This window comes from Metopolophium dirhodum, chromosome 1, assembly GCF_019925205.1.
Source record: "Metopolophium dirhodum isolate CAU chromosome 1, ASM1992520v1, whole genome shotgun sequence".
Taxonomy (NCBI): domain Eukaryota; kingdom Metazoa; phylum Arthropoda; class Insecta; order Hemiptera; family Aphididae; genus Metopolophium; species Metopolophium dirhodum.
In genome coordinates, this window is record NC_083560.1 from 125,507,070 (window position 1) to 125,531,666 (window position 24,597).

At 28.0% G+C, this 24,597-nt stretch overlaps 1 non-coding gene across 1 annotated transcript; it reads right to left on the reverse strand.

The window, feature by feature from the left end:
• Window positions 1-405: 405 nt before the first annotated feature.
• Window positions 406-524, reverse strand: LOC132937676 (5S ribosomal RNA). The gene has a single exon (XR_009663776.1). It is a non-coding gene; the product is annotated as a 5S ribosomal RNA (ribosomal RNA).
• Window positions 525-24,597: the final 24,073 nt, after the last annotated feature.

Here is a 24,597-nt window from a genome sequence, read left to right on the forward strand (position 1 = left end):
ATTCTTATCTAATACACTCATCAAAAGAGTATATTGGTTCATAAAATTATAATGTAAAATTACAGTAGACTTTAACAACTCGTACAGTTCACGGTAAGGTACAAAGTTATATTTTTGGAATTATTTGATTACCAGTTCTATCCATATGAACATATCGGTAAAAAATTGAGCATACATAATATACCTAATAAACAATGTTAACATAACCTGTAACAACTATCAAGGATGTAGGTACGAAACAAAAACAATTCTAATCGTTATAACATAAAAAAATTAAAATTAGTTCATAATATAAATTACCAACATGGTGAAGTTAAAAATTAAAAGTTAAAACACATTAACTGAATTTTGTATTCCTATATATTATTATTGCGTTCATAATAAATTTGAAAATAATATAAAAAATGCCAACGGCACGTAGTGTTCCCAAGCGGTCACCCATCCAAGTACTAACTACGCCCGACGTTGCTTTTCTTCAGTGATCGGACGAGAACTGGTGTATTCAACGTGGTATGGTCGTTGGCATACGTCTGTGCACTTATTGCAACATTTAAAATATGTGATGGGTGACTAAATAGCAGGGCTTGAAACCGTTTTCAAAACCTATTTCAGAAACCGAAAAAAATTGGATACCGGTATTAAATTCAAAATCGAAACCGTAAAACATTGGAAGCCGGTATTAAATTCAAAACTGAAATCTGAAAAAATTGGAAATCGTTATTTTTTTTTAAATTCACGTGTTTTTAAATATTATGTAAATTCCATTAATACGCATAATTATTACTCATAATACAATTGAGATCATAACTAAAATGTTGATAATCATTTCATTATTCGCAAAAGAAAATTGGAAACTGGTATACATAACCGTAACCGAAATCGAAACCGGAATTTCTTAATACCGGTATTGCTCAGTTGAAACCGAAAAATTTAGAAACCGGTATACAAATATATGGCGACTTCTGTCGATAGTTATATTAAAATATTAAAATTACGCTATTACCTTCCTCCAGGTGTTCGGAGGGCTCTCGAGATCGTGTATTCGAGAATTAGACCAAATACACCGTACAATATAATTTTATGGAAAAAAGCACATAGAATGTATAAACTTACTGCAATCAACATAAAATATTTTATTATATGCCTTACCTGATTCGCAATTGTTTGTAGATAATATTGTAGGAGTTTTAGGTTTTAGATAAAACAAAGTAATACTTCAAAGTTCAAATACACAAATTGAATTAAAAAAACGCACTGATTATTCCTCGCACAAGGAGTCCAGTTGTCGCTCGTTGAAATCGGTTTTTTGGGACTTGAGAGGTTGTTACTCTGGTGGTTGGTGCTCATGCACTGATTTAAGGGACGACGCGAGGATGCTGACCAGAGAGTGGTGGGCGGCTTTATCAAAAAGTTATCGTGGGCCTGGGAACTAGATTATTCTTTGGCGTCAGCATAAGATAAAGTCACACACATCCTACGTAATACTGTTATAAGTGCTTGCCGATGTCTTAATAGTCAATTGTCGTTGTTAATGGTTTTATTTGATGTGAACGATTTCTACAAACGACAGTTGTTTATTATTCTGTAAAATTTTAGTTTATTATAATGGTGTGTGAGCATATCATTACAATACAAAATCGAAACCGAAACCGAAATTATTTCGATCGGTTTCAAGCCCTGCTAAATAGCTGTGCTCTAATTAAATGAATAAAATTGTTTTTTAATACCTTGTTAAAATCAATGTAACCATATTATAAGCATATGTACCTAAATTAATGTTTAATATCTGTAGCATGCATAGGGATTTTTAATGAGGAGCGATGGCCGATGTAATTTATTCAAGTGTAGGTACTTACTTATTTAAGATCCTCCAAATGATACGATGTAAAATGCTCTATAAAATTAAAGTAAAAATGAAAATCGATTAAGTTGATTTATAAGGTAGACAAATTATAAAAAATTTGAATATATAATAATAAATAATAATTTGATACAATTTCTAATTTGTTGAGCTGGTGACATAGTGCGTTGCAACAAAATGTTAAAAAATTCGGTATTACAGGGGCTGTTTTTATTTAAAATAATATTGACAATTGACAAGTGCGATTGTGCGAGTACCGCTCTGCTGTACAGTGGTTGTCGATCGGATTACTGTAATAGATATTGTGTTAAATTTAAATTAATATTATATCATTGTTAACCCACTGTGCATTTTAGGTTACAGAACATTGTTGCGATGTATGATATAAGTTTCAATGCTAACATCGCACCTCGACGTTACCAAAACATCGTGTTAACGGTTTAGTTTTACAAATATTTAAGTGGCTATTTTTTCTGATTTTCTGTAATGCGCACTTGTATTTGAATTCGATTACTAATGTTTGTGTAAGTAGTGGTGAATGCTAATGCCAATTTTTATACAATATTGTATACCTACGTTCTTACAAGTTACATTATGTTTATTACATATAAAACGCTTTAAGATTATCATTTTTGATTCTAAGGGGAGCAAGAATGCATTGATTTTACAATAATATTGTTTTTTTTTATCTGTAAATATTTTTCCTAGTAGAAATAATACTTTCATTTTCAATTTCAGCATTATCGCTTCTGGTGGGAAAGTGAATTTAGTATAGTATTAAATGATAATATAATATAATCGTATGGAAATAACAATTAACGATAATATTTAATATATATTACTACACTGATATATTATTGTGAAATTTGCAAAAAATACATATATAACTGTTAAATGAATTCCTGATCTATTTCCTATTTCATTGCTGTAAACAAATACATTTTATAATACTGTTGTTTAAGCATATATGTTATATTAATATTTATATTACAGTAAATTATAGAAAATCATATTATATTTTCTTTTGTTCGGTAAATTCAAAAAATATATTTGAGCGCCATTCCACAAAAATTGTTTATTGTTTCTGACTCTGAAGTCTGAAGTACCTTTTAGAATAAAATCATAAAAATATGCAAACTATTTTGTGTTAGAAATTAATACAAAGTTTCATAAATCTTGATTAAATAAAACAAATCTAAATTTAAATAAAAAATCTTTATTTAATAAAAATCTATATTTGCTTAAAAATCTTGATTGAATAAAACAAATCTATATTTAATATAATATATAATCTATATCTGATAAAAAATTAATAAAAATAACATATTATACAAATATAACAAATATGATGAAAAAAATGATAATCAATGAAATAACGTTTAGTTAATTCTTTTTTTTCATATTAATTATTAACATACATAATTTTATTGTATTAGTCATTTTAAAAAATTATATTCGTATTAACTATAAAAATATATACATTTTTAATCATTTGAGTTAGTTATATTAATCATTTTTATGAGCAATTACTTTAATTATTAAAAAAAAATATTTTGCCTTTACGGAGTAGGTTGCACATTTTTTTACGTCGGTTGCAATTAGTTGCTAAAAAGTTGCTAAATATTGGCACTGGTCCAGATTCAACAGGACAAAGTCTGGCGGCTGCATGAAGTTATCCCCCCGGATCTAAAAAAATTTTTTGCCATGACAAAGTAGGTTGCAATTTTTTTTATGTCGGTTGCAATTAGTTGCTAAAAAGTTGCTAAATATTGGCACTGGTCCGGATTCCATTGGACAACAAGAGGGGCGGGTGCAACTTGACGGACGTTGGTCGAATTACGTTGATCGGGAAAATAAACGCTGTAATAGTAGTGGAAATTAGTACTAATGTATTACACATAGTATTATACACGCTGTATAGAATTATTTTATACAATAATGTAAAATGTGTAGGTATAAAAAAAAATTTAAATTAAAAAAAATATTAAACAATTATTAATATTACTTCATATCTTCATTACTCGTCGCTGACTATTACTTTTTATTTTGTCATTTTTTATTTCTTCATATTTTATTAATAAGATTTAATTTTGAAACGGAAAGTCTAAGTCTAAGTTTTGTATGTAATTTCAAATTTGCATTATTTTATTTTAATAAAGGAGTTTTATGTTTGAATTTTATACCGTATAAATACCGTGATACCGTATACCCATGACATACCGTATACCCAAATAATCATGTGCAGTATACCATTGATAAAAAATAATACTCAATGATTATACTTCATATAATAATATGATAGGTATAATACAAAAATGTATTACACAAAAAAAAATAAATAATAAATAGCATAATTTAATAAACCTATTATTATAATACAAATAAAAATAAAATAAAATATCACTACTATAACACTACTTGTATATCACGGTGTCCGTGTACCAGGGTCGCATTGGCTAGTTGCTACTCTTCTTCAGTTTCGTCGGCGGTGCAGTGTCGGTGCCAGTCAGTGGTTTCAACGGCGGCAATATTCGACGACGGCCATCGCGAACACAGCATACGTTCCTGTTACATGAGTTCTGATCGGAAGCAGTCAAAGTTTTTTCAATGTTTCTACAACGTTTCTACAACGTTCGCACAATGTTACAACGTCCATATAAACTGAGTAAAAATCAAACCGTTCCGCGACGTTTTCTGCAATTTTTACTATCCAAATAACACTCTTTACGATCGTATTACATACAATAATAAATTAATTATTCAATTTGCACATATTAAAAAGTGGGTACCGCTAACGTAATGTAAATTACAAATTACTGTAACGTAATTACTTTTTCAGCAACGTTGTAGTGATTTCGTTACATTTTAGTAATTTAGTAATTTCTATGAAGCAATGCGTTATTTTCTCCGTTATTAAAATAAGTTATGAATCTTGAATAATATATATATAATATGACAAAACCTAGGGGCTAGAATATTTGAGAAAAATCAAAAACATCAAAAATATTATAAAAGATTCCCGGATTAAAAAATGTTATTAGCTAAAAATAAAAAAGAGTTCAGATTCAAAAATAAAATGTTATTAAAATTAATTATGGCTTACTCATAGCCATAATCTAAACTCTAAAATAGTAATTAATATTATTATTATTTGACATTTTCTACCGATATATCTGCTTCAATGTATACGGTTATACATCACCAATCACCAAATATGGCGTAGGTATAATACTTATACGTATTGTTTAAGTATGACATTAAAAATGCACAACATTAATGTTAGGGACTGACTGGGACACAGTCGGCTCACTATTGATGAAAAAAAAAATCGTCCCCATATTATTACAACCTAAACTTTTTGAACTCTATTTTTGATTTTGGTTACTCACCAATCACCATAATCAACAGGTGATAAATTAAAATGTATTAGTGGTAATATTAATTTGTTTGTTATTTTTATTGTACTTTAAATCATGAATCATAGATAATATTTAGAGTATAAATGTGATAGATCATTTCGCCCACGATCAATGTTATACCCTAACAATTTAAATAAGTATAACATTACACTATTAACATTATTAGTTATTCTACTTATATTGGTAGGTGATAGGTATAATGGGCTGATTTTGCATTTGGTTTTAAAAAAAAAATTACTTTATTTGTAATGACCTATTATTTAAATGAAAAAATAATGTAACGTAATAAAAATAATTTTGGGTGACGTATAGGTACAAAATTATATTATATATTATGTACCTACGTCAATGTCAATTATTTACATAATGTAAACGCAAATGTAATTTAAACATTGAAATAGATAAGAATCCTATTCTTATCCATCTCGAGGAATTTAAATACAAATATTTAATAATATACTTTATGAGTAATGTAATTTTATGGTACTCATTTTCAAAAGTAATTTACCCAACACTGCCTGTACATTAAGTGTTGTGTGGGCCACAATAATGGATGCGTTAAATTTGAATTCAATGATACGAACATTCCTTTCTCACAATACGAAAATCGATTCTGAGCGAATACGGACGGTCAGCCTAAATTACGAAGTATATTATAATTATAAATATTATAATAATATTATATTATATTACTGTAGCAACCGAGTTGCGTCGAGTTTTCAGCAACTGTTCCAAATTGTGTCCGAAAGAATAATATTGCTATTTGCTATGTTTGGTGATAAGCTCGTAGAAATTTTTGTATTGATAAATAACACAGAAAAAAATATTGTGGCATTTTAAACGACGACAAATTGTTTGGTGGTGGCGCAGGTCTACGGATGAGGTTTGAATAATAATTGCCTAGTATAAAATCGATTTCGATGCCACTGCATGTAAGTATAGTAGGAACATTAGCAACAACCTTGCTTACTACTATTACATTTTTTTTACTACATTTTCATTTTGAACATAATTAAGTAAATTGAAAGTTAATGTTTATTCTGTTACTAAGTTATAAAGTTAAATTATTCTCGTCGATGATACATCTCATTCACCATTCCATATTAAAACCAAATATTGTATTGTATTAAAAATACTTTGTTACATAATTAAAAACAAATATAATATGCTTGACGCTTGTAATTATCGTACATAGACACATAGTAGGTAATTATTAAGTGAAAATAAATACGTATATAGTACGTACCTATACTATATATCACCATGACAATATTTTTGTTTACAAATTACTATTAAATTAAAATAGTTTGTTTTCCAAAACAGTATGTTAACAGGAACTTGCATACTTATTAAAACTTATAATTGTGTAACTTATTTTACCTCTGTGAGTATATTGAACATTACAATTAAAAATGGTCGACAACAAAAATAATACAAGTGCCTATTACACCATTTTGATATGCCATTTTTCAAAGTTAATTATAATTTTTAAACCCTTGCATCTAGATAAAGGTGAATATAACGCGTTACCGACTTCCACGACCATTGGACCGAGGGTCCCAAGATTTATGGATGTTTGGGTACACGGCTCTTCTCCGTTGGATATAAATTTGGATAATGTAACGTCAATTATTCTTCCACCCCTTATTTGGTTGGAATCAGACACAATACCTTTAAAAATGTCTGTTAAAAATATAGGAATGACATGTACTAATACAATAATTTCACCAATAATACTAAAAACATTATTTTCATCAATAATACTAATAACATTTCACCAATAATACTAATAACGATAACAATAATTGGTAACAATTTAATCGTAATCAGATTTTATGTTTATTATAATATTAATAGAGTATATCGTATATTTTAAAGGTAATAAGTAGTATATTAATTACGTAACCTTGTAATAGTAATACATTTCTCTAAATAGAATAAAAAATAATATACCTAACTACTTATTTTATTTTAAATTCGAAGTTAGTGTCGATGCTGAATATTCCGGACCAAGACCTTCATTGAATGGTTCTATATTACAGTGCCCATACGAATTTTCAAGTTTTCATTTTCATTGGGGCACTAAACTTAAAAATGGAAGTGAACATCGTACTATGGGAAAATGGTAACATGATAATACAATTTTACGCTTTCGGTTACTGTTTGATTTTGTTTATGGCATTTATCATTTAATATGAACAGTTCCCCCATGGAAATACACGTAGTGTTTTATAATATCAGCTACTCAAATACTTGCGAAGCCTTCAACGCTGAAGATGGTAAACTTATATTGACGTACATGTGTAAAGTATGAATATTATATTATGGTAAAATAAATTTGGTGTCACTGACAATATTACATTTTAAGTTGGATCGTCATGAAAATGTCACGTTGGAAAATATGACGTCAAATTTAAATAAAATTAATAAACCAGGAGAATTAATCGAAATTGATTCGTTTGCATTATCAAATTTGTTCGATAATGACTTACAAAATTATCTCATGTATTGGAGTGCGTGTGAAGTAATTCACAAAAATACAGTATTATGGATGATTTCTTCAAAAGAAATTTCAATCAATGAATTACAAGTTCGTATTATCCTTACAAAAATATTATTTTAAATTTGATAATAATAAACCAACTAAAACAGAAGTGTCGTGAACAAAAAAATCTCAATATTATTCAAATTGAACCATGCATAATGTATTGTTAGTTGTTAGTACATAATACTATATAATTATTATATTTATGTATGCAAAGTGTACATAAAATATATTATTTTTAATTTAATTCACACAGATGTGTTTATTATTCACAACCGTATTTCATTATTCACGATTTGGCACGATTGTAAAAATATATTTATAGTATTGTATGAAAACAACCATTTTGTTTTTCAACAAAAAATAGTACCTAAGGTACAACTAAAAATAGAATTCATTAAAGTATTTATCAACTGATATTGTTTAAATTATTTATATCTGTGCCGATTTAGTTATCACGTATGCGATCTCTAAGAGGGCACAATAATAAGTGTATACTATCAAATTGTCGATTGGCCAAATTATCCGGAGGGAACAAAGTGCTACGCGTGACCCAGCATTCAATGGACCAAAAGAAAAGTTTGTCGGCGGTCGGAAAGGACAGTATTGCATTAGCAGCACCAGAACAAACAGATATACCGGGTAACATTGTAAAATCAGGTACATCAGCGCCAACAATTGAAACAGATCCGGAACCTAATAATACTAACATTAAAAGTGATGTAGTAAAAAAAGAACCGGAACCTAATGATAGCAACATTAAAAGTGACGTGGCCAAAAAAGAAACAGTAATTATTTCGGTAGTCTCTACCCCTCCAATAGCTAACCAGAAACTAAAAAATGAAAATTGGTCCAAAAAAGAAATAAAACCTACAAAATCACTTGATCTTGAAGATCAACGTAGAGATGTTGAATACATTTTGAACCTATCGAAACCTTTATGTACTAATAACAAAGAGAAAACCATACTAAATGATCCGGACCTGACAAAGGATATGGTCATAAGGTTCGTAAAAGTTCACGATTTATCATTATTATATATTTATACTAAATTTGACCAATGTCCACCTGAATTCAATCAGTTAAAAAGAGAATTCAATTAAAATTAGACATAAAGTAATGACACAATTGGTTGGGTTATTATTTTTTGAAGAGGAATCTTATGAAATAAATATGTTTTTACACACAACTGAACTTTAGTTTATATATACAATTGGTTCTTAATAGATAACTATAAAATAATCTATTAAAAAATTAATAATCATAAATGTTTTATATTTTACCAGTTTACCTGATACTTTTATTATTATTATTATTATTATTATCAACACATTTAGCTCCATCGACACTCTTATACTCGATTTGACGAATGATGATAAAGTGGATTTGAAATTTTCTCAACGGCCAGAGGTACAAAAAACCCATAGAGAAGGCGTTCGAATGAATACTACAGCTTTAAGAAGAGAAATGCATATTAAAAACAATAAAGATATAGTATCTACAAAATCTCATGATCTGGAGGATCAACGTGAAGAAGTGGTGTTGGTAACCGAGAATTTCGAATCAGATTTGAACTTAATTAAACCTTTAGATACAATTAATAATAAAGATAAAAACATACCGAATGATATGGAACCGACAAAGGATATGATTATAAGGTTCGACAAAATTATGATTTTTATGTTTATAATAAATTGTACGTGACCCTATCTAGATAGTAGATATCTCCCTATATTAAATTAGTAAAACCTAAATATCAACAGAACACTTAGTTTTATAAGAGACACTAATTTACATAAAACCATGTAACCAAAAATCTAAATAATTTTAATTTTTTCCTTTTTGTTATAATTGACTACATATTTATAAGTATTTACCTATAATGTATTATAATAATATTGTCAGTTTGTAATAATTAATCGCGGCCAATGACCTATGCAGTCGAGGCCTATTGTTCCTTATAATAAAAAAAAAAAAAATTAGTAAAAACTTATTCAATTAAAACCGGAAATCAAATAGAAATATAATGAACGAGGATTTTGTTTGTATGGAAAAGAGTTTAATAAAATAAATATGCCTTGTTTACACTTGCCTGAAATCTCTAATCTAAAAATCTAAAATTAATTCTTAACAATCAACTATAAAATAATTTATTAAAAGAAGAAGAAAAAATAATAATATTTGCTTTTTAATTTACCTAATATCGATAATTACAGCTCCATCGACGATCTTATGCTCAATATGACGAACGACGATAAAGTGGAGTTGAAATCTTCTCAACGGCCATCCGTGCTGATAACCCACAGAGAAGGCGTTCGAATGAATGCTACGGCTTTAAGGAGAGAATTGCATATTAAAAACAGACAACAAAAAAATAACGAGAACACGAAAAACAAAGTTTATAAATTTTAATTTTTCTTCTTGTGATGGGGTTATGATACTAATTATAAGCAATTTTATGTTTTGAGTAGTAACTAATAATATAAAAATGTTCTAATATTCAAACGTATAATTATTTTTTGTCAGCTATATCAAAATGTAGTAGATGTAAGAAGGTACCTTTACTCAATTATTTAACGCATAAAGATTGTAGGTAAGTACTTATTTTCTCAATATTTGTGCCAAGTACCTACCAAACATTTTTTTAAAAAGGCCAATTTTTTCATTACCTATGTATATTTTTATCAGCGCGTTCCTTTTAAAATAAAGGTAACACCCGATTTACGTTCCAAGTTGAATAATTAAACATATTTTTTTAGTGTGGTTTCCAAACTAATTTTTAATTTTTTAAATACATTTTTATTTTTCACGAAAATACTTAATAATCTAATATTACAACAATTTACTTATTTAACTAATACTTAAAACAAGTTAATAATATAAGGCCCCTGCAAATGTGTCATTTTTAAGGAGTTGTATTTAGGCAATTATTTCATTTCTGCGATTACTGATCGTCTTTGTTGTGTAGTAAATGATCATTATTGTGTGTATACTCCCCTACCATCACCCGCAATCCGGATCAATTTACTCTTCATTGTCATTTCTTATCTGGTTTATGGTCGCACGCACGCACATGCCCAAGTAATTTAAAGTCATTAGAAAACAAATTTATGGACGTAAAATAGCCATCGCACTGACAAAAATTAAAGTACTTCTAGTGGTTCGATTTAAAAAATGTAAAGATGTATGTGTTGGTAAACAAATTTACTTTGCATCTGTCGAAGCATTTTTTAAATTTTAGCAATTCCTTGACGAGAATAAATATTTTACATTTTATAAATTTATAAATTTTTGATATTGAATATATTAAAAAATATGCTCTGACTAGTAGTACTAGAAGTACTTTAATTTTTGTCAGTCGCTAAGGTCGTTTTGATGAAAAATTAATAGGGTTTGCGGGGGCTTTAAATAAAATATTTCATATAAACATGTTATTAAATATTATATTTTGTAAAATGTTATGGACTATATGGACTTCCTAATCGATAAGTAGTACATCATAGTACATGCTTAAACCACAGTTTCAATAATTATTTCATAAACAAATTGTAATTTTGCTGTTACATTCGATTACTTTCAAATGAAAGTATAGGTATGACTCATATATTATTTTATAGTATTATTATTGAATGCTTAATGTTAAAAAGGTGGGCTAGTGGGTGTCGCTCTGCTGTACAATAGGTTACAAGTGGGTCACTGTAATGGATGGTGTTAAATTTGATTTCAATAATACAATTATATCATTGTATAAGAAAAACAATTCTGAGCGAAGACGGCCACTCAGCCTATGATTTTAAAATGTATATTTCATGATATTATTGTGAATAAAGTAATTATTTATATATAATCTATTTACGTGGAACCTTAAGGTTAAGCTAATTAGCTATAAAAGATGAATATTTAATAAATTTTTAACTACAAAATAATTATTAAATTTTATATTTGATAAATGTTGTCAAAAATTGAACTTTAAACTTTAAACATTCGTCATTCAGTGACATTTTCATGTATCTACAGTTATTCGTTTTTAAATTACAACAAAATAACAAAATCGTGACATGAGAAATCGAAACATGAATATCCAATGTTGTAAAACTACAAACGCTCAAATCTTAGATTTAAAAAGTAAATTTTTTTTGAATTTCTAACTCAAAATAATTTGCACATTTTTGTGATTTTTACTTTTATCAAAATTCGAACTTTAAATGCTCATAATAAAAATTTGTGACTGGATTTTTAATGTTTTTCATACATTATTGTAACAATATATTAGGAGCCTTGAAAATATCATGGTGTATAGCAAATGCTGTTAAAAACATTCAGTACAAATTTCATGTATCTACTATCATATTTTCTAAATTTACACTAAAAACAAAAATCGATTTTTTCAAAAACCGATTTTGCGTAAAAATTTCCTGTTTTTCTTAATTTTTTTTTAGTTTTCCCCGGCGTTAATGTTGAAATTGTTGGTAGACCGTGGAGTAATGGTAAGATTTTTTTCTATGAAAATTATACAAAAAATGTTTCTTCCACTTATTTTTAAGTAAAATATAATATGGCAACCCAAATGTATGCCCATTGGAGGCATTAAGTATACGGTATTCAATCCACAGAGGCGTGTCCAGGATAAAATTTAGGACAGACCCGGTTGTAACAATATATTAAGATCCTTGTTTTAAATTTTCAAGCTCTTTTACCCAACGAATAAAATGTTATTAACATTCATAGAAAAAAAAACTAAAAAAATTGGAAACTGAAAATGTTAACAGTTCCCGTAAAAATTCCCGGGTTTCCTTAATTTTTTTTTCTCGTCGCTTTTGAAAACTTCTGGGAGTATGGAATTTTGACCTCTTCAATGCATCAACTAGATTCACTATCCCATCGAACAAGATACTGAAATTGAAAATCAAACCATTATTTCGACTAATTATTGTGTACACAGACACAAAAAAAAATCTAATAAAACAATAAAAATAAATAACTAATAAGATAATAATTTAGTACAATATGATTAAATTCTAGTGAAAATAGTATATTAGTATGTATGACGTATGTATATTGTATCTACCATCTATCGTCTAACATCTATCATCTAACCAGACAGAGTTTTCGACTAGGTATTGTCTGTTTTTAGAATATTTATAGGTACCTACCTGGCTACCTACAATTTTATCGCCGACAGATGACGAGTGTCTACGATGCCAAGTGACAACCACAATATTAATTGTTATCGAATCTAATATTTTTTTTACCATTCATATCATTTTTGCTATTTGGTATGTAGTTCATACCAAAATTAAAAAAAAAATTAGCACACCTAGTACTAAAATAATAATTATAAAGTATCCACAGAAATAGAGGCTGACACGCCGTCAGAATAGTTTTTCATATGCACTAATTTATCGTAAATTCAAATTTAACACATCCATTACAGTACCTAACCTACTTGACACTCGTAATTCACATATTATATTTAATGATGATTGATGAGGTACATTCGACACTTTTATAGAGCAGAGCGAGTATAGTGATATCCTCAGTTTTTATTATTTTCATATTAAAAACAAGCATAATATAATGATTCACAATTAATTATTGTTAATATCAGCATTTGTGTATAACAGTAATCCTCTAGTCCTTCTCGCAAGTTTTTCACAGTGAAGCCCAGTATTTCTATATGTACGAAAATAAAATAATGCAGGCGGGCAGGTCCGAGCCCTGAGTTAATTTTTTTCGGCACACCACAATTGATTGTGGTCATTATGATACATAGGTACAATTGATACAATAACAACTGATTTTACAACCGATCTATAACCACATAATTATTCCATGCCCTAACTTCTAACATATACAATATGCAGGGTGCAGCTGATAAAAATACACTACCCGTATTGGTTCATTTCCTTGCTTGATACGAGTTAGTTCAGACTTATCTCAGAAAGTTAGAATGAAAATAGATTAGAACGACCGTATGTCTGAATTTACAGCTACTTGAAATTATTTGATTTTAGTTACTATAGATTCGATATTAACTGATTGTAAGGAGTTCTGTATAGGCAACTTCCTATAACTAAGTGCGTGTTGGGTAATCGTGTGCGTACTGCATAGTAAAAGACTATTCGAGTGTGTGACAATAGTGTAAATTAAATAACAGAGTCCCCCGCACGTATTATGTAACGTGTATAGTGTAGGTACACGAATATTAATTATTTTGTTTTCTTTCTACAAGTTTCAATTATTTTTACAATTGCATTAAGTATTAACTAACCTATTTGTCCGATAAAACTTCTGAAAACATTTGAATTCGTCATAGCATTTATTTGAATACAACTTTCTTACGTTTTACAATTATTTTGTTTAGATTAACCTAATCATAGCTACCAAAACTATAGACCATCTCCGCTCAGCACCGATTTTCGTATACGATAATAGTAGGTACATCATAGGATTAAAATTTAACACAACGATTTCAATTTACAGTGTTTAAATCAATCACCTACTACTGTAGAGTACCGAGCGGTTACCTACTTGCCCTCTTTTGTACTTCAATATTATAAACATATTTTAAAATAAATTCTCAGTTAAAATATTTTTAAAATTTTATCATGTATAAGAAATGCCATAATATAAACACTTGGTAATACTTTAAAATTTCAATTATCTATATCTATAAGGTTTTTTGAGTTACACCAAACAATTACATTTATCATTATTATTTTTCAGTTAAAATTCATAAAAATTAGTCGTATCATATTTTTAATTTGACATTATAATAGAAGATTACAACTTCTACCATAAACAATAGCGGCGATCTGCAAGTTGACACAAAGGGACACAATGAGTCGACTCGTTTTTTTTTTAAATTGCATCATCAGAAAAAAAAACATAATTATAAATTTTTAATTTATATCATATGAAAATGGACTTACATACTTTATTAGTGACATACAATACTATAGTGGTCGTTGCTTGCTTGTCGTGTTCAACTCGCAAATCGTTATATCGACTTATCGTCGTTATCGAACGTGCTTCCAGATCCGTCAATGCGATAAATATAACCGTTTGATGAACGACAGTCTGGTGGGTTTTAATGGTGAAATGATTGTTGAAGATAATCTTTCGGGCGTTTTGTCCGCTTATTTATGTAGCGTTCCGAATTTTTTAAATATACCAGTTACCAACTGTGAAAGTAATTAAGTGAACGATCCTTTTCTGCACTATGAATAATGAAAAATAAGCTTCGTTGTTATGTTGTATGATGGGTGAATAGGGTCAGTCTTGACTGACATCTCTATCAATACTTCCAATAGAGTGTGACTTGACAATGAACTTTTCATTTGAATACGTCATAAGACAATTTGCGGAGGCAAGATACAGAAAAAAGTTTTTAAACATTGATTCGATTAAAATTATATTATATTATATTATTTTTGTCACGATTGGACCGAAAGTTTAGTTTTCCATGACGGTTGAAGCGTTGGAAAGCGACCTTTTTCCGTCCAGCGGGCGGTAAAGTGGGAATCCCCATCATAGTGCCGGATTGTTTTAATTTTTTTAAATATTTATTTTTCAACTAAAAAATTATTAAAATACTATTTTGAACACAAATTTGAATTCCTAATACATTTATACTTGATGATAAAAAACTATGTTCTTCAAAGGAATACCTACAGTAAGATATAATATGTGCAGTTAAACTGAGATTTTGCAAAACCACGTCGCTGTTACTCCGCCTTAATAATTATTACAAATTTACTAAATCTGAATAAAAAAATTTAATTGTTTTGGGTGAAAGGGCCAAAAGTTATAGCCCCCATTATATTATAACCATAATCCGGCCCTGTTATTGGGTATTAAATTCATCCGTAAATTAACGATTTATCGTCAATCAAATTTTGATATTTTGCTGTAATTCAAAAACGAATTACCGTATATACATGCAATTTTCATCAAGTGTTTATATATGAATTTTCTAAACATGATTAAATTTTAAAATTATAACTCTTATTGAGCAAAAAAAGTACCAACTAGATCCAATTTGCTATACTAGAAACCACTTCTAAAGTTGAAAATTGAAGCATTTTTACTTCTCCAGAAGGTGATGACGGACAGGGGAAAAAAAAATACAAATCATTGTAAAATCAATAAACGTATTCGTTTTCAAGTATGCTTCATGAATGAGATGACAAGCACATATTCACCGTCAATTTTTAATGAAAATCTCGCAAAACCATAAATTGTTTTTTTCGAATTGTAATTAATGTATTAAGCAATGGTGCGTTGGCACACTCACGTATCCGTCACGCATCATTTGTTACTTATATAGGTAGCTACATTTCTATTATTTTTATTTATTACGCCATTGTCGACATATTTTTATTGGTATAGGCATTGTCCTCAAAATATAGCGGACATCTTGACCAAGCTATAATAAGTAGTAGACCAATAAATATGGGTAATAAATAATAAAGAATAAGATGATTTATAGTAATTTATATCAACAAAAGTTCGAGTGTGGCTTGAAAAAGTTATACCCGTCAGGTACACAAGTCTTGGAGAACTTTTAAACTGATAAACATCATTTCAGTACCTACCTGCACACGAAATGATAACACATAATTTCCTTTCCGAAAGATTTTATGAAAACTAGTCTCGGTTACAACTTACTATTAATATTATTAAATCAATTATTGACCTGTGCTTTAATTAATATCAATTAAATATTATCAACTCAATTCTCCTTTTTTGTTTGAATAGCAAAACAAACTAATTGTTTTGTATTATTCGATAGATGATGTAAAAAAAAATATTTCTTATTTGTACTATCACTAACTTTAGATGTTTAATTCCGGAAAACTTTATAACTAAAATAAAAGACAAATAACGTACCTATTTAATTATCAGGTTTTTATTTCATTAGGTCGATACTTTATTTACTTAATTAATATGAATACATGTATGATTATAATGTATAAAGTTTATTATTGTTCAAAATACATACTGTACAATATACAATATACATACTTCTAAGTTATAGTATATCCAATTATGTATCTACTTGTGTGGTTGCTTGATATTTTTAAAGTAAAATAAAACTAGGTATAATTCTTAGTTTCAGTTGTCATGATCAGTGATTTTAGATTGAACATTTGCATATCAATATTCATTGAAATTTGAAACTATTAATATAAAAAACAGAAACTTTTATAACATAATGTTTAGTTATTATATCTACCAGCTACCACGGGTAATAATTAGTACACTATTTACTTATTAGTCAATATAGGTGTATCAGTATATCTAATAAATTAAATAATAATAATAATAATAATCTTATTAAATCGTTTTTTTTCTTTTGTTAATTTTTCATTAGTGATCAAGAATAACATATTCAAACAGCCGGCAGCCCTACAGTATTGGCACACTTGGAGTTAATACTAACTGCTTCTATTTATTTCACAAATGTTTCTATTATTACTTATATTAACTGAGAAGTCTAGAACCAGAATTTAGGTATATGCATTTAAAGTAAAATTATGCAATATGGAAATCAAAATTGAACAAATATGAAGGTACCCAGACAGCATTTTGTAATGATATTATTATAATAGTATTTTTTTTTTTTTATTCATGGTACAGCATCAACTGCTAAGGTTATTAGCTTGCAACAAAAATTGGTAATTAGTACATAATAGAGTATAGTTATACAATAAATTCTTAAATTAAATTATACATATCAATTTGTTTTAAAAATATGATTATTTTGTTGGTGTTGTCATAGATAGGGCTGAGGGCTTCAAAGAGGTTGTCGGGGAATTTTAGACTTTTTCTGGTATCTGTATGGATACGACAGTTGATAAGGAGGTGCTTGACTGTGAGAGGTTCTTCGCAGGTTAGGCACATTGCTGGTTCTTCTCTGCGTATAAGATGTCCATGGGACATCTTTGAGTGACCTATAAGTAATCTATTGATAACTACTTCATCTTTGCGATTTGATGTATGGGGTTTAGGCCAGTATTCAGTAGTATTTTTTATTTCTCTCAGTTTGTTATTGGATGTACGACGCCATTCAGATTCCCATAAATTATTACAAAAGGTTTTGACATTCCTATGGATGTCGATGAGTGAGGAGTACGTGTGTATTTCGGTTAGAGGGTTATTTACTGCTTCACGAGCTACTTTGTCAGCTTATATATAATAGTATTATAATAACGTTATACTAATATTATTTGTGATTAAAATGTTATAATAATATTATTAAACAAAAAGTATATATATACTGTATAAATTATATTTATATTAAGTATAAATATGCATTTATAAATATTGCATACTTGATCAAATATTATTTTAAAAAATAAATATTATATTAAATCTGAAATCAGTTGATACTAAACTATTTTATGAAACACTCAAATAATTAAAATTAAAACAAACTTTTAATGGATTCTGTGAGTGCTATACGATTTTCCATAATGATCTCCACTAGACTTTCAACATTTAACAACAAGGTCAATTGTTTTTTATCTTCGCTGAAATCGATTAATACTTAAGCTTACCTGACCCAGAAATAGGTAGCGACACTGCACAGTGCTCAGATTGAAGAGCACAGTGTTAGAGCCACATATGTTTGGAAAACCTCGTTATAAAGACCACTACACATTAAAAAGATTCTATATAGGTACTTTTAAGAATGACTACTGCCCTTTCTAATTATTTCGACAGCGTTATTTTGACTGTATAAACCTATGCAGGAAAAATGAAACAATTTTCTGCAATTTCACGACGCATCGATTTAAAGAAATGTTTGATACACGATGTCAGTACAAATTTTGCTTTATTTGCTATAGTTAACTCCTAAAAACCAACTTCTGTAACAAATCATAATAGTAAATCAATCAAAAAATATTTTAACAATATTTTGATGTGATTTATTTATTTTTATTTCTCTAGCCTCTCTTATACTCTTATCATACCTTAATACCCTACAGACATACAAATAATAATTACATACAATTCGAATGCAAGTATTAATTGTTTAGGAATTGTAATTAATAAAAATAAAGAATTATACCAACGTTTACAATGTGGGTTTTTGAGTTTATTTCAGTGAATGAATTGTCCTATATTAGCCTATATTATGTTCAATAGGTATATCGTATGTGGTATGTTCACGCGGCTAATTCACACGATACCATAATAGGTACCTAACTACTCTGAGTACTTTATATACGGTTTATACGGTATATTAATAAAACATTATCAAAATTATATCAAAAATGGGAATTGCGTAAAAAGTAAAAAGTTTTTTTTGTTTAGTAGAATTTCTTTACTGCGTGCACTAAAATAAAAATACATAGTATGAGTTCTTAGGTAGGTACTTAATATTCATTGCATGTTTTCGTGGTAAACTGTAATCGTCTATCGACACTGTTTTTGGTGGGTATACTGCATTATTGCAAGGAGTATATTATCATGTTAAATTCGAACGCGATAATGATCGCATTTGAATAATAATAAAGACAATAATATTAAAACAGCACTTCAGTAAAGTTATTACCACAGAAATGTCGTTTATCAAACTTTAATCATTCGTGCAACCGTATAAGGTGGAATAGTGAGTCAACCTTTTCGAAATTCGTTAAACATTTTAAATAATAATTATTATTTTACCTATTATTTAGTAAACTATATACAGTCCGATCACGGATCAATCCAATGTATGTGATTTTGTTTAACAATTTAAGTTACCTACTTACCTACCTAGTTTTTAAAGAAATAACAAAACGATAAGTAAATCATTAACAATAGCTAAAATTATTGTACTTAATATCTACTATTCACATTTATAAAGTAACAATAATTATAGAGGTTTTGAAATCATGTTAAAACCGGTAAAATAATTATTTTAGTATATAGGTTTAAACTTTAACAGTAGATAATCAAATTAAAGCAAATAGTAACCCACCTAAACGGTAGGTTCTCAAGTTCCATTGATATTAAATTAATTTGTTCAAATTCTTATCTTCTACTAATTGAAATTGTTATAACAAAAGTGTGTCAATAATTTATTTTAAATTTACTTAATATTACACTAAATTACTAAAAATATACCAATTCAAAATTCAAATATATATTTGACTGCAAACAAATGAACATGGTAAATATAAATTTTCAAATTAGAGAATAAAATGTATTAAAAATGTATAGATAGATACAGCGTTTCTTAAACTTTTTTATCCGTGGAACCCTTTTTGACGTCCACTTTTATCGTGGAACCCCTACTTTGTTTTCTAGCTTTTAAGCTTTTTGTTAGGATTATTAGCAAAAAAAAAAATATAATTATTTCATATAGGTACTTATATTGTGTTACTTAATTAAAAGGTACTTAATTAAAAAATATGTTAAAAAAAATAATAAAAATAATAAAAATTGTATATAATTTTACTTTAACAATAATTACTTAATGAGATGCGTGAAATTGCTTTTTATTATTACAAATATTTTTAATATTGGGCTTTATTGATGAAAGTTGTAATAACATATTAGGTTCGGCATCAAGTCTGTTGCGGTATTTTGTTTTTGTCGATACATAGGTAGAGAACCCCGTTTCACACATATACGTGGTTGCAAATGGTAAAAGTGCCAACACGGCTTTTTGTGACAGTTGAGGATATTCATCTTTTGAACTGCACCAAAATTCTGCTAATGGCATTGATTTAAATTTTTCTTGCAGCGATGAATCAGATGTAAATTCAATAAAGGTTTCATATTCTTTTGCTGACATGGCTGGAGGTCGTGTATTGACAATAAATGGATTTTTAATCCACAGTTCATTCTATCTGATAGAAAAACGTCCTCGTTTATACGGCTTACGGTATTTATGGTATACCGTTTATACTAGTGGTTCCCAAAGTGAGCGACAGAGCTATCCAAGGGGCAATGAAAGTTATAAGCTTAATTGGGGGCATTGGATTACAAAAAGAAGAGAAGGGTGACTGTTTCAATATTTTTCAACAACATTATATAGTACAAATTATTGTACATGTGTATTTTGTGTTTTTAGAATAATCATTCGTCGTCTGTCGATGAATAACAAGTCGTTATCGAAATAACATTTATAATATTTTGGAGTGATCTATATATTATAACTAACGTCCAAGGAAAGATTTCAAGCTTTCTGATGGCTGCACAAGCAGATACCTATACTGTATCCTGGATTGTGGGCTTTAATTTGTACCAAAACTTTTTTCTTAACGTGCTGATAAAAAAGGAACTGTAAGTTTGATATTTACCTTCAAAATTATATTCCTTATCATATTTTTTGTTTTTAGGTTAATGTATTGGAAGGACATCCATACATGCCAACCCTGGCAACTAGTGGTTTAGATAAGACTGTTAAAACATGGGAACCTTTAAATATATCTCATCAGTCGAAAAAAAAAAGCTCAGACTGGTAAATTGATGTACGTACATACAGAGTATAACAGGAAGACTTGACAAATGATAACTTAAATTCTAAATAATATTATAATTTTTTTTTTATTATTATATTTCAAGTTGTAATGCGTAAATGCGTTTTTGTATATTTAAAAATGTATTTGAAATGTAAATATTATGTTCATAATATGAATATAAAATTATTTAATAGATAAAAACTAAGCTAATATTATTATATTAATCGTATTATATTGCATATACGGTCTACGTTATTATGTTAAATATGTATATATGCAGTTATTGAAGATAAAATTTAATAAATAAATACAATTTTCAACTATTAGTTTATTTATTTGTCAATAAGTTATTGATATATTTTAATATAATTATAATTATAACTAGCAATATTTTTTAGACTTTCGTTTATGCTTATGAAAAAAACAAATAAATGTTGACCCAACGATAAACATTTTATTGACATCTATTCAAAAAAAAAACTGAATTAATTTGACATTTCGGTACTTTTTTTTGCTTATGTAGGAAAACTTGGAAGAATCTAATTGAGAAATGTTGTATTAAATTTTCAAATTTTTTTTCAAATAAATACATTTTTGTATGGATTTCTAACAAAAATAATTTGCAAATTTTTATGATTTTTTGAAAATTCTTACTTCAGACGTTCATAAAAAATTATTTTGGATTTACGCTCAACTCTTTTTTGATTTCCACCAACAACTTATGAGGAACCAACCTTGCATTTAATTTTCAAGTTTTTTGAAAGAGCGACCATTTAAAAAAAAAAACTAATAAATATTAAAATGATCCGATGTCTATAAATAGCTCAAAAAGCGTTAAACTTTTTTGAAAGATGTATGATGCATAGAAATTGATTATATAAACATTCAGTGAAAACGTCATATTGTGTCAATGATTATACCAAACTTTAGGATAAGTAATTACTAGAAATTAAAATCTAATTTGTCGAAAATTGGTTTTACGTAAGAACCTTAGTTTTCCCTTAATTTTTTTTTTTGTTTTACTGAAGCTTTAAAATACTATTTGGAGTATTAGATTCTGAGCGAAGCGATGAATGTATTGATTTTATAATGATGTGTGTTTTTGTTTTTTTTTTTTATTTTTGTGTCTGTCATCACCTTGTAGGACAGTAAAAATGCTTGGATTTTCTTCAACAGTAACTTTTCTGATAGGAAAGTGAATCTAGTTGGTACTTTGGGGGGGTCAAAAGTAAAAATTTCCCAGTAGTTTTCAAAAGCGACGTGAAAAACAAAAGAAAAATTAAGGAAAAACGGTAATTTTTACGCAAAATCTGTTTTCGAGAAAATCGATTTTGGTTTTTGGTGTAACTCTAAAACAAATGAACATACATGTATATACATGACATTTTCACTGGTTGTTTATATTAGCATTTTCTATACACCATAACATTTTCCGAATATTTTGACCTATTTTGAGCTGTTCATGCATTTTCATGCAGTTTTCATTTTTTTTTAGTTTTTTTTCTATAAATATTAATAAAATTTTATCTGTTGGGTAATAAAGCTTGAAAATTTAATAGAAGGCTCCTAGGTTATTGTTTCACTAGCAGATGAAAAAATTAAAAATCCTTAGTCACAATTTTTATTTATAAGCATTTAAAGTTCAAATATTGACAAAATACGGAAAAATCACGAAAATTAGCAAATTATTTTGAGTTGAGAATTCGTAAAATTTTTTCTTTTTAAATCTAAGATTTGAAAATGTAATACGAGATTATCCATAAGTTTGTTTACTATATCAAAAAAAAAAAAATGTCTACAAGAAAGTCAAATTAAATTTTTATGAGCGTTTGAAGTTTATATTTTTACAACATTTGATATTCCCTCGATTTCTCATGTAACGATTTTCTTATTTTGTTCTAATTAAAAAACGTATGACTGTAGATACTTGAAAATTTCACTAAATGTTTGTATTTGCATTTTCTATACACTATAACATTTTGAAAATAATTCGACTCTTTTTGATCTGTTTACGGACATTGTTAGTTTTCAATTATTTGTTTAGTTTTTTTTTTCTATAAATATCAATAAAATTTTATTTGTTGGGTAAAAAAGAGTGAACATTTAATATAAGGCTCCTAATATATCGTTCTAATAGCAGTTGAAAAATATTAAAAATACTTAGGCACAGTTTTTTTTTATAAGCTTTTTAAGTTAAAATTTATAAAATGTTCAAATTTTATAGCTAAGGATTGAAAATTTAAAACAAGGCTCCTCGTTAATAGGTTTTATATATTACTTAATTCACAATAATATCATCAAATATACTAAAAGTAGTGGATATTTTTACTTTTGACCAATCACAATATAGATTAACTAATAGATTAACATTAACTTGTATAACTTAAAGTATAACTTAAAAGTGTTGTGAAATATTTGTGTTTTATAACACTTGAAATGATATTTAAGTTGAATATTGATATACTAACAAAGGAGCCAGGGGGATAAATGTTTTACTTTTAACCCACCAAAGTACTAAATGGATATCAATAGTTACCAAAAACCACCCTCAAAGTTGATGATCGAAATATTTTTACTATTATAAAAATAAAAATAAAAACAAAAAACACAAATCATTGTAAAACCAATACATTCATCGTTGCTCTAAGAATCGACAAAAATATAAAAATAAGCTGAGAAGTTTGATTTATTACCCGTTGGCGATACTATTGCGTCATAAGTCATAACCATAACTCATAGCCAACTGTAATGACTAATGAGAGATAGAAATCAATAAACCCCGCCATATATATACTACAGCCGCGAATTACAATGTAGGTATAATCCTATTTGTAAAGTCAGACGAAATTACTTTTTTTTATTTTTTTCCCCGTTTTGACTTTTGATAAATCGTCCGTCGGGCGGCCGTCCGTTGATAAATCGTCCGCGGAATAAACGAAACACAAAAAGTCAATATTATACGCGGCCGTGTAGAAGTAATGTCTATTGTGTATACCTGTATACGACGACAATGCGTATGCGAGCTTTTTTGGCGTATATTGTATAATAATAGTAATTATTGTCAAATGAAAGACAAATTACCGCAAGTCGTCGCTCGACGACGGATAACCCATCCAGATATATCAATATATGAATTTTACGCGTATTAGCTGTATTATAGTACTATTATAGTGTATATTATTATTATATACAACGTAAAATGACATTTGGCGAAATTCAATTTCGAAAACCTGTACGTCTATTAAAAACAAACTTCTCGCTGTAATAAATAATTTAAATCTACCACGTACACATTAATATCGGTAGGTACGT